The sequence below is a fragment of the Bufo bufo genome, chromosome 6 (assembly GCF_905171765.1).
Source record: "Bufo bufo chromosome 6, aBufBuf1.1, whole genome shotgun sequence".
NCBI classification, from domain to species: domain Eukaryota; kingdom Metazoa; phylum Chordata; class Amphibia; order Anura; family Bufonidae; genus Bufo; species Bufo bufo.
Window position 1 is genome coordinate 407,963,282 of NC_053394.1, and position 17,710 is coordinate 407,980,991.

General features: G+C 51.4%; 1 long non-coding RNA gene across 1 annotated transcript; it reads left to right on the top strand.

Annotated features, from left to right (window-relative positions):
* The first annotated feature begins 694 nt into the window (after positions 1-694).
* On the top strand, positions 695-16,124 carry LOC121004585. Its single transcript, XR_005779781.1, has 3 exons — positions 695-707; positions 1,120-1,124; positions 15,957-16,124. It is a non-coding gene; the product is annotated as an uncharacterized LOC121004585 (long non-coding RNA).
* The last annotated feature ends 1,586 nt before the right edge of the window (positions 16,125-17,710 follow it).

Here is a 17,710-nt window from a genome sequence, read left to right on the forward strand (position 1 = left end):
CACAGTGGAGAAGGAGAGGAGTCCCTCCCTCCCCACTGTGCGCGGCTGCCGCTGGCCACTAAGAACAGAGTAGGAGGAGGAGGGGAGGGACTGTGGCCACTGCGCCACCAATGAATGTGCCGGCCATATCCCGGCCCCTATGACTGCACGCTGTGATCCGCGCGATTAACCCCTCAGTTGAGGGGTTATTCGCGCGGATCACAGCGTCCTGTCAGTGGTCGGGTGCCGGGAATGTTCTTCAATCTCGACTCTCTGCATTGCTGGCAGTGGGCAGTTCCAATCGGAGTCCCAGCAGTGTAATGCTGGGGCTCCGATCGGTTACCATAGCAGCCAGGAGTCACGCTACTGAAGTCCTGGCTGCGATGGTATGTTAGTGAGCAGCATTATACTCACGTGCGCCGTAGCCGCCGGTCACTCCTTCTGTCTGTGTGGCGCATTGCTAATGCTTATAGCATTAGCAATGCGCCGCACAGACCTATGAGAAGAAGGAGCTCCCGGCGATCACGGCGCACGTGAGTATAATGCTGCTCACTAACATACCATCGCAGCCAGGACTTCAGTAGCGTCCTGGCTGCCATGGTAACCGATCGGAGTCCCAGCATTACACTGCTGGGACTCCGATCGGAGCTGCCCACTGCCACCAATGATGGGGGGAGGAGGGGGACCCTGTGGCCACTGCCACCAATGATTAATACTGGGGAGGGAGGGTGGGGTGGGTTTGTTACCAGAGGGGGCTGATAAGAGGGAGGGGCTGATCAGAGGCTGGAGGGGCTGATAAGAGGGAGGGGGGGAGGGGCTGATCAGAGGCTGCGGGGGGCTGATCAGAGGCTGGGGGGGGGCAGTCTCTGATCAGCCCCCCGCAGCCTCTGATCAGCCCCCACCAGCCTCTGATCAGCCCCCACCAGCCTCTGATCAGCCCCCCCCAGCCTCTGATCAGCCCCCCCCAGCCTCTGATCAGAGGCTGGAGGGGGCTGATCAGAGGCTGGTGGGGGCTGATCAGAGGCTGCGGGGGGCTGATCAGAGACTGCGGGGGGCTGATCAGAGGCTGGAGGGGCTGATCAGAGGCTGGCTGCCATGGTCATCTCCCTGCTGTTGTGTGCACAAAGCACAGGGCAGCAGGGAGCGTGTAAAGTCCTATTCACCCTAATAGAGATCTATTAGCGTGAATAGGACAAGGGTTCTAGCCCTTAAGGAGGCTAATAGTTATTAAATAAAGTAAAAAAAAAAAAATTTAAACACCCACCCCCCCCCCCCCCCCCCCAAATTTAGAAAACAATATATTGCGATATACATGCTTAAAATTATATTGCAATATAGATTTTATGACGCGGCTCCGCCTGGCTCCTAACTTTTTTTAGCTGGCTCCTAGATTCCAAGGAAATTTGTCAAGCCCTGCATTAACCCCTTCAAACCAATAAATTTATACATGTCCATTGCCAAGGTGCTTCCATTAACCCCTACAAACCAATAACTTTATACATGCCCATTGCCAAGGTGCTTCCATTAACCCCTACAAACCAATAACTTTATACATGCCCATTGCCAAGGTGCTTCCATTAACCCCTTCAAACCAATAACTTTATACATGCCCATTGCCAAGGTGTTTCCATTAACCCCTCCAAACCAATAACTTTATACAGCCAACTTGGCATATATATAGTTATTGGTTTTTTAGACTCTGGAGAGGGTTTAATGGAGGCACATTGGCGCTGGCAAATTGCAATGGCGTCATGTATAAAGTTATTGGTTTGGATGGAGAGATCTGGGTGAGTTTGATCCGACGATGTTTCTGAAATTCTTCTTTTACCCCCCGTAAGGTGTGACTGTGTCACAAGAGGCAAGGCCTAAAGAAGTATTACTTTACTTTCCACTGCGAAATGGAGAAAGAGAGAGAATATATAAGTGAGGCCGCCGAGGGGCAATCAGAAGAGACAGAACAGAGAAAGCGGCACAGAGTGTCCAAAGTTTGGGATCATTTCAAGCTGAGAAAGAAAGGAAAGTCTGTGCAGTGTGTCAGATGTTTCTGAAATTCTTCTTTTACCCCCCGTAAGGTGTGACTGTGTCACAAGAGGCAAGGCCTAAAGAAGTATTACTTTACTTTCCACTGCAACAGCAGACGGGCACGCCAAAACACATGTAAGTACACGCTGGAATAGCACTTATCACATGATGGCAAGATGGCCGGTGACCCAGAAGTGACTCCACGAGGACAACACCACTACCTTGATCTGGAGCCCGACTGAGGAGCTGAGCCGGGCCCTTGAGCCATTTGAAGGAGCTACGGCGTTTCTGAGTGGGCAGAACGAGGTTCCCCTCTCTGCACTTCCACAGAAGTCCTTACAGAGTTTAGCTTTTGAGTCTGCACCATTAATGTCATACGTGGCTCATGCAGTGCAACAGATCACAACAAGATGGCAAGAACGGTATACGTTTCAACCTGACTCGTCTTCAGACACTGCTCTAATTGCCGCTGCCCCGGATCCCAGATTTAAGAAACTTCCATTCTTGTCTGCAGATGAGTCACTCAAGGTCCAAAGCGCAGTACAGACCAATGACAGGGTCCAGTGAACACGATGAAGCTTCTTCTAGAAGAGGACAAGAAGACAACCCTGCTGCAGAAAGCCCAAGGATGATGCAGCGATATCATCCCTCCAGAACATACTGGGGTCATCAGAGGCCAGCGATGAAGAGCAGCAGGTAAGTCAATCTGTGCAGAAGGAGGTCTGGATGTACTTTGGAGAACATCCCGTGTCCAAGAAAGAGAATCCGCCGTCATGGTGGAAAACAGATGAACCACGCTATCCAGTACTAGCAAAGCTGGCCAAGTCCTTGCCGTGTATTCCAGCAACATCCACGCCATCAGAACGAACATCAAAGCGCAAACATGCTATGTTCTTCTAGTTCTACCACCTATGGAAGTGATTGAAGGAAGCATTCTGGGAGTTGTAGTTCCCAGACAGGTGGCGTGCCGGAGGTTGCTGATCACCGCTTTAGTGCAAGCTACAGGCACTTTACCATATGATATGGATATGTACCTCAGGAGGAGATAGCCGTCATCCAAACTGGTTTAGCAACCAATCAGATTACACCTTTCATTATTCAGAGCTCCTTTGGAAAATGAGGTGGAATCGGATTGGTTGCTATCGGTAACCTAAGCCGGTTTTCCTTTACACCACTTCGGATAAATCTATTCTTACCACCAGTTCTTCTTTTTGCCTTCTAAAAATGCCAGAAAGCCTTAGAAGAAAATATGTGCAAGAAGACGACTCGGAAGTGTAACGGTCGCGTACACACACACACAGGGGGAAGGGAAGTGACCACTGCGCTCCACCCTTACCCCTGCCTACTTGCCTCGCGAGTCCTAATGACAGGGGACAACTGGACGGCAATCCCTAACTTGGAGTAAGTGCAGGGATGACAGACAGACAAACAACAGGACGTGAACGGACCGAGTCAATACCAGGAAAGCTGCAAAGTACAAATGGAGCAAGCAGAGAATTGTCAGGAGAAGCCGGGGTCATAAATACCAGGAGAGCAGAGAAGTACAAGAGGAGTCCTAAGAGAGTAGTCAGGTGGGAGCCGAGGTCACAATACCAGGACGGATGCGCAGTACAGGAGGATCAGGCAAAAGGATGGTCAAGGAACAGGATCAGGTAAGTATTCAGCAGTCCAACAAATACCAGGAACCTAGAAATTAACAGGCAACCTGTAGCCAGCAGGCTGCCTGTATTTATAGTGGGGAGTGAGGGTCATGTGACGTGGCCAGCGTCACATGACCGACAGACCAACCAGTCGAGCACCGAGTGATCAGCTCGGCGCTCAAGGCAGACTTAGGAGCAAGGAGCCACCCAGCTAGTAAAGCCGCCCTGGGAATGAGGTCAAACACAGAACCTCATTCCAAAAGCTAAGCAACAGTTCTGCGGGCAATGGGGGACCGAGTGCACCTTCGGAACCCCGTGACAGGAAGTTACTGAAGTTGCCTGAAAGTCGTTGGGTAAGGCGATGTTTGTCACTATTCCGCTGTGGTGAATGAGGGGATGTAAATTCACAAAAACACTACCAACACCTTTCTATATAAAACACAAACTTTTTGTACGATTATTTAAAAGAGAAAAAACGTCATGATGTAGCCCAACGTATAGAGGCCCAAATATAATACAGAGGATACATTAAACCGGGGTCCTCTCTCCCATTTCTGTAGATATCAATAGGTCAATCCGTGTAGGTTCCTAGAGCGGAGTACTATGGCTCATGTCTGTGAATAGGCGGATCACGTTCAGGAATGAACTGTACGCCAATCCGGTCTCGGAAGGAACCTACAAGGATTGACTGCTTATCACATCTACGTGATGGTGATATCTCCAGAACCAGGTTTCCTTTATCCTCTCATAGGCTGCTCTATAGGAGGCTTTGGGCCTATCTACTTGGGCTACAGAGTAGTCTGTCGTTTTTCCTCTCTTAAATAATTCTATTTCAAGTGATGTTTTATATAGAACGGTGCAGTGTTTTTGTGAACTTACTTGATTACTTTTATAGTAATTTAGCTTTTTTATTTGAAATCTGCTTTTACAAGTTAAAGTATTTTGATCATCTTATTAACAGCTTAGGCCAAGTCCACACTGGGAGTCCGTCGACTCTGATCAGCCGGCGACTGGCTATGCTGTGTGACTCCGACTCGCTTCACTACTAGATCTGTGCAGCATTTTTGGTCCTGATCCCCATTACAGTCAATGGGCATCTATCTAGCGTGTACTCCAGCAGTCTGATCCTGCACCGGAATAGACTGCCGGAGCATAACCCGAGCCTGCTGGAGTAGACCGTAATGGGTACAGCCGGATACAACCAGCTATATGCTCTGCTCTCATAATCTTATTGACTATAATGTGGTCCAAGGCCACCTGGCCATGTGCTGGCATTCATGCTGGATATGGTCCAAACCTAGCTTGAATGCTGTAACAAGGCCGTTGTACCATTTACCGAGTAAAATTCTGCTCAGTAATTGCAGTGGGATTCCGCTGCACAGCGCACACTACAGGATTTCAGCGGTGAAGCTTTCCACTGAAATTTCTCTGTCAAAAGAATGAGGATGTTCATTCTGTCAGCAGAATATTGAGCGGAATGCACTGCCAGCTATAGGGAACGGCAATGGCTGCGCTGCCCAAGCACCGACTAAATCAGTCGGGGCAGGACGTATTTGGAATTTCCGAACTGAATTTCTCCGCTTGGAAATTCCATAGTGTGCATGGACCCGTAGTTGCCCCCATGTATCCTCCACCCCAAAATCAGAGCCCATTCCTAGTCCTGGGCCTATATATGGTGAGGGGGAGGAAAGCTGTTGTGTCTTTCGTTCAAAAATTCCATTTCCATTATTCTCTAGGGTTATTCCACTCCCATTATACCCTTTGAATCCCCTTTCTTCTCCACTTTATTATTGTCTGCTACAGATTTATTTAATATGTTGAATGGTTCACACTCTGAATCACATTTCACTTCCCATTATAGTCTATGGGCATTAAATTCTGCCACTCACATCTTATTCCATAGAAAACAGCTTTAATCCCAGATAGTTTTAAATTTTATAATGTGCTGCTCTACCCAGGGAACACTGGTGGGAAAGGTTAATGTCCTACATAACACAGATTTACCTGCAAATGAGCTCATAGTTTACTTCCCATTATAGTCTATAGGCATTCCTTTGTGTCATTCCCCTTGTCATTTCATAGAAACCATTGGTAATCCCACTTAATCCCACTGAATTTGAAGAGTAAGCCTTCTAAAAATGTACTTGATATGTTAGGCTACTTTCACACTAGGGGCTCCGCTTGTGAGTTCCGTTTGAAGGCTCTCACAAGCGGCCCCGAACGGATCCGTCCAGTTACCAATGCATTCTGAGTGGATGCAGATCTGCTCAGAATGCATCAGTCTGGCAGCGTTCAGCCTCCGCTCAGCAGGCGGACACCCGAACGCAGCTTGCAGCGTTCGGGTGTCCGCTTGGCCGTGCAGAGGCAAACGGATCTGTCCAGACTTACAATGTAAGTCAATGGGGACGGATCCGTTAGAAGTTGACCAATATGGCTCAATTTTCAAATGGATCCGTCCCCCATTGACTTTCAATGTAAAGTCTGGACGGATCCGTCTGAACTACTTTCACACTTAGAATTTTTTCTAAACTATAATGCAGACGGATCCGTTCTGAATGGATCCAAACATCTGCATTATAGGAGCGGATCCGTCTGTGCAGACACCAGACGGATCCGCTCCGAACGCAAGTGTTAAAGTAGCCAAATGGTTCAGACTCCAAATCAAATTTTACTTCCCATTATAGTCTATGGGCATTCCATTATGTCACTCACCTTTGCATTCTATAGAAAACATCTATAATCCAAGGTAATTTTCACTTTACAATCTGCTGCTCTACCCAGGGAACACTGGCGGGAAAGGTTAATGTCCTACATAACACAGATTTACCTGCAAATGAGCTCCTAGTTTACTTCCCATTATAGTCTATGGGCATTCCTTTGTGTAATTCCCCTTGTCATTTCATAGAAACCATTGGTAATCCCACTTAATCTGACCAGTAAATAATCCCACTGAACTTGGAGAGTATGTCTACTAAATAATTATTAGATATGTCACATGGTTTTGTCTCTAATTCAAATAAGGAGACTTTTGTATTACTTACCAGTAAAGTCTCTTTCTCGCTCTTCCTTGGGGGACACAGGAAACCATGGGTATAGCTCTGCTCTCTAGGAGGCGTGACACTAAGTGAAAGCTGTAAGCCCCTCCTCCATCAGCTATACCCTTCAGCCTGGAGAAGAGACTGCCAGTTGCGTGTCCAAGTAGTGAAAGATAACCACCAACCGGAAAAAGAACTGTCGAGCCCCAACGGGGGCAACCAAGCCGGAACCACAACTGTAACCCAAATGAAGGGCGGGTGCTGTGTCCCCCAAGGAAGAGCGAGAAAGAGACTTTACTGGTAAGTAATACAAAAGTCTCCTTTTCTCGCCCATATTCCTTGGGGGACACAGGAAACCATGGGACGTTCCAGAGCAGTCCCAGAAGGGAGGGACCAGAACAAACTCAACCAACACCAGAGGCATCAATCAACTGCCGCCTGCAACACCAGACGGCCTAAAGCAGCGTCAGCCGACGCATGAGTATGCACCCTGTAGAACTTGGTGAAGGTGTGCAAGGAGGACCAAGTGGCCGCCTTGCAAATCTGCTCCGTAGAAGCCCGATTCCTCTGAGCCCAGGAAGCCCCGACCGCTCTAGTGGAGTGAGCGGTAACACCAAGGGGCGGAACCTTGCCCTTGGCGAGATAAGCCTCAGTAACAGCCATCTTGACAAAACGGGCGATAGCCACTTTGGATGCCGCCATCCCTCTGCGCGACCCTTCCGGGACCACAAAGAGCGAGTCAGTATGCCTGAAAGAGCTGGTTACTTCCAGGTAAATCTTGAGCGCCCTGACAACGTCCAGGCGATGAAGCTTCCTCTCCCGCGGGTGGGAAGGGGAAGGACACAAAGAGGGGAGAACGATGTCCTCGTTCAGATGAAAGGCGGAGACCACCTTAGGAAGGAAGGAAGGGACCGGACGAAGAACCACCTTGTCCTGGTGGAACACTAGGAAAGGTTCCAGACAGGAGAGTGCAGCCAATTCGGACACCCTCCGAAGAGAGGTGACGGCTACAAGGAAAATAACCTTGCAGGACAGAAGTCGCAAGGAAACCGTCCGCAGAGGCTCGAAAGGGGAAGCCTGGAGCGCTGAGAGAACCAGGTTCAGGTCCCAGGGCGGTACCGGAGGACGGTACGGGGGAACCGCGTGAGCCACGCCCTGAAGGAAGGTCTTGACAGGACCAAGGGGGGCCAGTGGGCGCTGAAACAAAATGGACAGCGCAGACACCTGACCCTTCAAAGAACTAAGGCCCAGCCCTTGGGCCAGTCCGCTCTGCAGGAAGGACAAAACGGTGGGGAGAGAAAAGCGGAGCGGAGGAATCCCCAGATCGACACAGAACCCCAAAAAGGTCCTCCAGGTCCTATAATAGATCCTAGAAGAGGACGGCTTACGGGCGCGGACGACGTCCGCAGAGAAACCCCTACGCGTCAGGACGGTGGTCTCAACAACCACGCCGTCAAACGTAGGGACCCTAAACGCGGGTGGAAGATCGGTCCCTGAGAGAGAAGATCTTCCCTGGCGGGCAGCGGCCAGGGCGCGTCTGCCAGGAGCAGCATGAGGTCGGCATACCAAGACCGGCGGGGCCAGTCCGGAGCGACCAGAATCACCGAGACGCCTTCCACCGCTATCTTCCGAAGGACCTTGGGCAGGAGAGGGATGGGAGGGAATATGTATGGGCGCGCGAAGCCTCGCCAAGGAAGAACGAGGGCGTCGGCTCCGCAAGCTCCCGGATCCCTGGCCCTGGACAGATAGGCGGGGACCTTGTGATTGAATTTTGAGGCCATGAGGTCCACGTCCGGTATGCCCCAACGAAGGCAAATGGCCTCGAATACCTCCGGGTGAAGAGACCACTCGCCGGGGTCGACGGTGGTGCGACTGAGGAAGTCCGCCGCCCAATTGTCCACCCCTGGAATAAAAATTGCAGATAGGGCCGGGACGTGGGCTTCCGCCCAACGGAGAATGCTGGTGACCTCCCGCATTGCTGCAGTGCTGCGAGTGCCCCCCTGGTGGTTTATGTACGCCACAGCCGTGGCGTTGTCCGATTGTACACGAACAGGATGACCCTTCAGCAGATGAGTCCAGTGTCGTAGAGACAGAAGGGCCGCTCTCAGCTCCAGGACATTGATCGAGAGTTTGGACTCCGATGGAGAACAAATGCCCTGGACGGATCGGGGAGGAAACACGCCTCCCCAGCCCAAGAGACTGGCATCGGTTGTAAACACCAACCAGTTGAGTGGCAGAAAGGACCTGCCCAGAAGAGGGGACTGTAACCACCAGCGGAGAGATGACCACACTGGAGGCGATAGACGGAAGGGATGATCCAGAGACTCCGGCGATTTGTCCCAGGAGGAGATGATCGCCCGTTGGAGAGGGCGGGAGTGAAACTGCGCAAATGGGATCGCCTCGAAGCAGGCAACCATCTGCCCCAAGACCCGCATGCAGAAGCGGAAGGACGGTCGACGGTGGAGAAGGAGACCCCGAACCGCCCCACGGAGGGTCAGACGTTTTTCCGAGGGAAGGCGTACCTCCGCCGCTCCTGTGTCTAAAAGCATTCCCAGGAAGACTAGCTGTCTGGAGGGGGGAAGGGAGGACTTGGGGAAGTTGATGACCCAACCGAACCTCGCCAGAGTCTCTAGAGTGAGATCCACGCTGGCAACCGCTTGAGAAAGGGACGGAGCCTTGATGAGGATATTGTCCAAGTACGGTAGCAGAAAAACACCCCTGGAACGGAGTAAGGCCAAAACCGGGGCCAGGACCTTGGTGAACACCCGGGGGGCAGTTGCCAGCCCAAAGGGAAGGGCGACAAACTGGAAGTGGAGGTCCCCCACGGCGAATCGGAGGAAGCGATGGTGACACCGGGCTACCGGAACATGGAGGTAGGCATCCTGTATATCGATGGAAGACATGAAATCTCCCTGCTCCAGGGAAGCCACCGCGGAACGGAGGGACTCCATCCGAAAGCGTCGAAGGAGGAGAAAACGGTTGAGGTTTTTGAGGTCCAAAATGGGCCGCACCGAACCTCCCTTCTTGGGAACTACAAAGAGGTTCGAGTAGAACCCTTGGAACCTTTCCTCTAGAGGAACGGGGGTAATCACCCCCCTGTCCAGTAAGGCTTGAACGGCCGCGGAGAACGCAGCCGCGCTTTTCGGGTCCCGCGGCGGGCGGGAGCGAAAGAACCGATCTGGAGGGAAGGATGCAAATTCGATTTTGTATCCGGAGGACACAATTTCGAGGGCCCAGGCGTCGGAGACGTGAGCCATCCAGACGTCCCTGAAAAGGAGGAGCCGGCCCCCCACCCGGGTGGGTGGGGGCGCGCCTTCAGGCAGAGGACTGCTTTGCTGCGGGTGTGCGGGCAGCCTGCGGCTTGCGCCAGGAGGGCTGCGCCCGAAAAAAACGGCTTCCTACGCTTGTCCTGGGGAGGAGCCGAAGCGGCAGCTGTGGTGGGGGCCCCAGAGGCCCTGCGGGAGGACCGAAAACGAGACGCACCAGGGCGTCCGCGGGGGGCGCCCCTTGCTTGGGGTTGAGGAAGATGGGTGCTTTTACCACCCGTGGCCTCCGAAATAAGTTCGTCTAGGCGGACCCCGAAAAGGCGGGAACCCGCAAACGGTAGCCCCGCCAAGGAACGTTTGGAGGCAGCGTCTGCTTTCCAAACCTTCAGCCAGAGCTCCCTCCTGACGGAAACTGCCAGGGCGGAGGAGCGTGCAATAAGGGCTCCCGCATCAAGGGAGGCCTCACAAACAAAATTCCCGGCCCGAATAATAAGCTGGGCCAAGGAACGTAGGTCCTGGATGGGGACGTCCGAGTCCAACTCCTGTTCCAGCTGCGCACCCCAAGCAGAGATTGCTTTCCCTGCCCAAGCAGAGGCAAAAACCGGTCTGAGAGCAGAACCGGAGGCAGCAAAAATGCCCTTGGAAAGGGTCTCCATGCGACGGTCCTCCGCTGACTGAAGAGAGGACCCGTCGGGAACAGGGATGGCCGTGTTCTTTGACAGCCGGGCCACAGGGGGGTCCACCTTGGGTGGGGAAGACCATGTGGCCACGACATCGGCTGGAAAGGGATAGCAAATGTCCAGCTTCTTGGGGCTGACAAAACGGGCGTCCGGGCGAGCCCAAGCCTTAGACACCACAGAGGAGAAATCAGAGTGGATTGGAAAGACTTTTGAGGCCTGCCTGGGTCTGATAAAGGAGACGCTAGCTGCGTCAGAGCTAGGGGGATCATCCTGCACCTTAAAGGTGTCACGAATATCAGAGATGAGCTGACCCATTGCTGAGGCTAGCTTGGACGGCAGGGCCGAGTCCATTTCCAAATCTGAAACCGCCAATTCACCTTCAGAGAGCGAATCCTTTGGAGAGGAAAGGCTCGTCTGGGTGCGCACGCGTGGCGGGGAGAGTGAGGCCTCAGAGGAGGAGGCTCGCTCTACTCTAATACGCTTCTGAGAGTGCCTAGCTCGGGAGGGGTCACTAAGAGAGAGTGAACCCGCTGCAGCGGCAGAAGCAGTGGACCCGGAGGGCGCGACAGTCAGAGAGGCGTCCTGCGGGGTAGGTGGCCTGTCTATTAGGCGGCCCACGACATGAGTGAGGCTTTCCACGGCCTGGGACAGGGATCTAGCCCAGTCAGGCGGGTCAGAGGAAGCAGGGAGCGACACAGCGGGCGACGTAGGCTGCGGTGGAGCTCGGCATGCAGTACAGTGCGGATCAGACTGCCCCCGGGGAAAGGGTTCCCTACAAGCAGTACAGGCATGGTACCAAGGCTTGGCGGCTGCAGAAGGGTCTGACATGGTGGAAAAAAGATGTTGCACTTAAAGTGGGAGACCCCAAGAAAAGTGGTGGCACGGAGGGGGTTAACAGTCCTACCAGACCCGGATGATGCAAGTGGCAGCGGTAAGGGGAACAGACTGAGGAGGCTGTGGAGGAGAGGCAGCAGCACGGAGATGAATGGCTTCAGGATCGCACGGCAGAGAGGATTCCACGCAGCACTGAGAAGTGGAGCCCGATGAAACCGGAAGTAGCGGAGCGCATGTAGGAAGCTCCGCCCCCCCTCTGCCGCGCTGAAGAAGAAGCAGAGCCGCGCGCGCGCGGCAAAATGATTTTTAACCCCCAAGGATAATGAAGTGCCGGCCTGAAATGGCGCCGTTCACGCCAAGTAAGCGGCCCCCGCCGCGCCTGGATGTGGCAGACGGCTTGCTTTTTTCCTGCAGCCGTCCCCTGAAGGCAGCGTCCCTGCCAAGGACTTGCCCAGATAAACTCCCCTGCCCGGTAACGGTCCCGATATGCCCGGGGGGGGGGTGGGCGCACGATGTAGCAGTGGCCATGTAGCAGTGGCCAAGGGGGATGTAGCAGTGGCCATGGGAGCCCAGGAGGCCTGTAGCAGCGGTGGGAGGGAGGAAGGGGAGGCTGGAGCAGCCACTCTCACCATACGCTGTCTTCGCCCTCAGTCCATCCAGCGGGGGTCGCCCCTTCAGCTCCTGGCACCGCAGTGGCAGGAAGCCGGGGGAGGGACTTGGCGTGCGGACGACCCTGAGCTGGCGGGACGCAGGGGAGCGAGGCTGCCCTGGTCCACCTTGTCTTCTGTGGGGGAGGCGGCAGTGCGGAATTACCGGCACTGGCGCAACTCAACCCCGGGAGAAACAGAGGGGTCTAATGCGCCTCTGTTGTCCCTGTAGGTAGAAAAAAATCGAATTAAAAACAACAAATAACGCAAAAATAAAAAATCATAGGAAAACAACCCTGCATAAGCAGGGGGTGTCTTGCCTCCTTGGACACTAAGCAAAAACTGGCAGTCTCTTCTCCAGGCTGAAGGGTATAGCTGATGGAGGAGGGGCTTACAGCTTTCACTTAGTGTCACGCCTCCTAGAGAGCAGAGCTATACCCATGGTTTCCTGTGTCCCCCAAGGAATATGGGCGAGAAAATACATTTCCATTATTAAAGTAATTGTCGGAGTGCTCTCAATTACCTGACAACATCAGACAGGGCGTCAGTAAACCCATTTAATACTCATAAAATATTCGCTAAAAATATGTTACCAACAATATTCACATAAAAATCGCATGGAAAATTCTTTCATAAAATCGCTAACACTGTAAGAATTGTGCACACATATATGGGATGGGGGTATATTGTGTTCGATCCTATTAGAAAGTCCGGTAATGACTGCAATATCAATGTTGCCCCCCACAGTGTAAAGTACAGGTATGCTTCTATCCCGATATGGCAAATATCATGCATCAAAGCAGCCCCTTGGGGCAGAGTACGTCACCCCTCTTGTATCGCCGTGTAGAAATCCTTTATTTAGCAGGTTGTCCCGAGCGGTCGATAGTACTCAGCGTGGCGTCCCACGTGACCAAGGCTGCGTCCTCCGTGAAAGGGAACTGCTGGTTGCGCTCACTCTCCAAGTCCGGACTGTATGCTGAATTCGCACAACTTGAGTCCTGGTGGCTGCCTATTAATAACGGCACCTGGGATCTTTATTACAGATGATTGCTGCTGTCATAAACCGAACGCGTTTCGGGGATCAAGCCCCTTCCTCAGCGGTGATGACAGCTACTATCTTCACTTCTCTTTATATCCCATCAGGGAATTCTGGGATTTCAGCTACAATCAAATCCCGATATGGATCATTTCTCCCGGTAATTTGTCTACTCTTATACATATAGTGATCAATCTTACTTAAAGTATTAATTAAATCCAACGTGCAATAGCTCTACTGCATCAATGTCCAGATTTACAGAAAACGCTCCGGAGTCCTCCATGCATAACTAATACCGCAAGTGCGTTTTCTACAGAAAACCTCACTCAACAGCAATCAAACTTCATACCCATATAGAAAAGCATAATGGCTCAAAAAACGCATAATGTTATAAAAAAACGCAGTTGCGTTATCTGTGCGTTTTTTATGCGACTTTTTCTAAATAGGTTAAAACCATTGAAAACACATAACAAATCTAAATCATCAGGAAAAATGCACCAGAATATATTGCACAGAAGTATAGGAGGGGCGGTCAGGCGGGGAGAAGGGATCCAAGTGCTGGAAAAACAGCCTGACTTGTATCCCCTGTCCCCCCCGGGGTTGTATCCCCTGTCCCCCCCCCCCCCTAGAACAACCAGCCAAAATTATTTTTTTAAAATCCTTCAGGGCCGCACCACCGATCACCACAGGCGGCGCGGCCCTGGATGTAATTGTGGCAGCCGCGGCGGTGGTGGGGGGGCCGGGGAGGCAGTGGGAGTACTAGGAGATGAGCGCTTCCATTGTGGAAGCGCTCATCTCCATATCTAATCCATCTGTATCGACGTCCTTAGGACAGCGATACAGATGCCTGTGCTGCGGCAGGTTAGGGAGAGGCGTGTCCCTCCCCTGTTCTTCTGATAGACTGCAGGCACTAATGCCTGCAGCCTATCAGAGGCCGGCTCAGGCGGCGCGATGACGTCATCATCGCGCCGCCTGAGCCGGGCAGCACACAGCAGGGACGCAGGCCGGAAGTATCAGTGTATTTGCTTTTTTTTTTTTTTTTGGAGGAGGGGAGCTGGCACTATGGGGGCACTAAAGGGGAGAACGGCACTATGGGGCATCTGGTGGTACTTTTTTTTAGGTGGCACTTTTTACTGGCACATTATGGGGGGGGCACCATGGGGGAGAGGAGCACTATGGGGGCTCTAAAGGGGCTTTTTTTTTTTACACATTATGGGGGGCACTATAGGGTAGAACGGCACTAGGGGGCATCTGGTGGCACTATAGGGGCATTATTTTGGGGGCACCATGGGGGAGAGGAGCACTATGGGGGCTCTAAAGGGGCTTTTTTTTTTTACACATTATGGGGGGCACTATAGGGTAGAACGGCACTAGGGGGCATCTGGTGGCACTATAGGGGCATTATTTTGGGGGCACCATGGGGGAGAGGAGCACTATGGGGGCTTTAAAGGGGCTTTTTTTTTTACACATTATGGGGGGCACTATAGGGGAGAACGGCACTATGGGGCATCTGGTGGCACTATAGGGGCATTATTTGGGGGCACTAAAGGGGCCTTTTTTTCTTATTGGCACATGGGGGCATTATGGCATCTGGTGGCACTAAGGGGGCATTTTTTACTGGCACATTATGGGGCGGCACCATGGGGGAGAGGAGCACTATGGGGGCATCTGGGGGGTCTAAAGGGGCTTTTTTTATTGACATATTATGGGGGCACTATAGGAGAGAATGGCACTATGGGGCATCTGGTGGCACTATAGGGGCATTATTTGGGGGCACTAAGGGGAAGTGGGGGCTCTAAAGGGGCCTTTATTCTAATGCATATTATGGGGGCATTATGGCATCTGGTGGCACTAAGGGGGCATTTTTTTACTGGCACATTATGGTAGGCACTATAGGGGAGAGCGGCACTATGGGGGAGTGGAGCACTATTGGGGCATATGGTGGCACTTAGAAGGGGCATTTTTTACTGGCATATTATGGGGGACACTATGGGGAAGGGGGAGAGGAGCACTATGAGGGCATTTACTGGGGCACTATATAGGGGTATTTTATACTGGCATACATTATGGGGACATTAGCTCAACAGCGGGCACTAAGCAGAGGTATTTCATGTACTGTCATATTGTAGGGAGAATTATTAGTACTAGGAGGTATTATGCGGAGCTTTGCTAATACTGGGGGGCAATGAGGAACATGATTACTAGTATGGGCACTATAGGGGCATTATTACTACTAAGTGTGCTCTGGCAGAGAATTATTTCTATTTTGGGGAGCCCTGTTACTTTGGGGGGCACCCTGCCACAGTATCAGCTTAGCACAATAATTTTTGGGGGACATTATCTTTATACTATTAGTGTCTGGGCGCAGTTATCTTTTTAGAGCACTGTGTGCCAATAATTGTTGAAGGGGGCACTATCTGTGTGGTAGTAGTATTTCCAGGAGGACTGTTTCTGCAGTATAGTATTGGGGGCACAGCGGGCACAGTATTGGGGGGGGGCAGGAAAGGGTGTTCAGAAGATGTGAAGATGATGGAAATGTGGGAAACTAATGTCTGTTTCTCAATCTCTGCAGAGACGGGAGATGGCTGAAGAATCATCATGGCGGTCTGGTCTGAATGGAGAAGATAAAGAAAGAGAACGTCTACTACAAAGGTGACATCACTGAATGTAAGAGGTAGGGGGCGCTATGTAGGAGAGGAGATGCCATTTGCAGAAGGAGGATTCAGAGCTGGGTGAGGACGACGAAAGGGGGCAGCAGGCCACGGGCGGGTGGCAGATGGTGGGGGGAACCACAGGCCTTGAGCAGGATCAGGGGAGGGAGGAGCTTCCCGGCTGTAGCCGGCTGTCTATTGTATGATGTGAAACAGGCAGTGCAGCCAGGACGGGTCTCTCCCTCTCCGTATGATGTGTAGAGACAGACTGCAACTATAGAAGGTCAGCTGTACAGTGTCTGTTGGGAGTGGCCTATTATATGTAGGAGGGGCTTTTAATAATGGGCGGGGCGCCGCATTATTATTTTCCTGCAGGGCTTTTAGAATCGCCAAGTAAAAGAATCAGCGCAACACACTACACCCCTTCCCTGCATTTTTAAATATAAAGGGGGCTTTGAAAAATTCAATTAGCACAGTGCACTACACATGCCACATTTTTTTGCCTTTCGGACCCCCCCTAGACAAAATTCCTGGGTGCTCCCCTGCCCACATCTAAAAAACCCTTTTGGTGTCAACCACTGAGAACCCGCTGTTGTCCTTTGTTGTTTAATAGTGGGGGCTTTGATGCCAAATTATTGGCTTTGTTATATGTTATTTGGGGGGATTCTGTGAGAAAGGGGCCCAAAAATGTGTCCTCTAGGAGAAAATGCCAGTATTTTCGGACTATTCTCTCTACCTGCTTGTATTGTGAATGAAATGGTAGAATGAGTCTCAGAATTTCCTTTTGTTCTATGGCATCTTTTCCTCTAAAGAAAGACTCCCTTTCCATTCCCCTTACTTTCTCTACAGCCTCCATAATGATTGTGGTGGGTATTCCTTCTCCAGAAACTACAGCCTCCACAATTACGCTTCAGCCTTCTGGACTGGCTGGTCGCTATGTAGATGACAGCTAGAGAACCTGATGTAACTGGTCCTGGCCACCGTTTTGAAGTGGGTGCTGCAAATGATTTGATGCCCCTCAATTTTTTAATTAATGTCCAGAAATGTGGCCTCTCCATCTCTAATATCTGGGCTAAACCTCAAATTCCTGTAGTTCAAATTAATATCTATTAAAAATGTATCCAATAATTCCCGATCACCCTGCCATATAAAAAATACATCATCGATGTATCGACGCCAGAGCACCAGACTCGTCCCCAGCTTGGGACGAATGATGTCCTGTTCCCATTGCGCCAAAAACAGATTTGCATAGCTGGGGGCGAATCTGGTGCCCATGGCGGTACCTGTCAGTTGAAGAAAGAATTTATCCTCAAACATAAAATAATTATGTGACAAGATGAACTGAGCTGCCTCAACAATAAAAAGGAGATTTTTGTGAAACTCACCTGTAAAATCTTTTTCTCGTAATTTCCATTGGGGGACACAGACCATGGGTATAGCTTAGAGATATTACTAGGAGGGACACTATGCAAAAAATGAAGCTCCTCCTCCTCGGGCTATACCCCCAGGCACCTCCAGGAGAACTTCAGTCGTTGCAAAAGCAGTAGGAGAAGGAGAACGGAAACAAAACACTATGGAAACCATCACACAGCACACCATAAGGCGTAAACCAAAAAAGGGGCGGGAGCTGTGTCCCCCAATGGAAATTACGAGAAAAAGATTTTACAGGTGAGTTTCACAAAAATCTCCTTTTCTCGTTCATTCCATTGGGGGACACAGACCATGGGACGTCCCAAAGCAGTCCATGGGGTGGGAAAAAAGAACAAATCCAACACCGCCAGGAATAAACGTCCAGTAGTCAAACCGAAACCACAGCCTGCAATACCCTGCGCCCAAGAGCAGCATCAGCCGAGGCCAGAGAGTGTAACTGATAAAACTTTGTGAAAGTATGTAAGGACGACCAAGTGGCCGCCTTACACA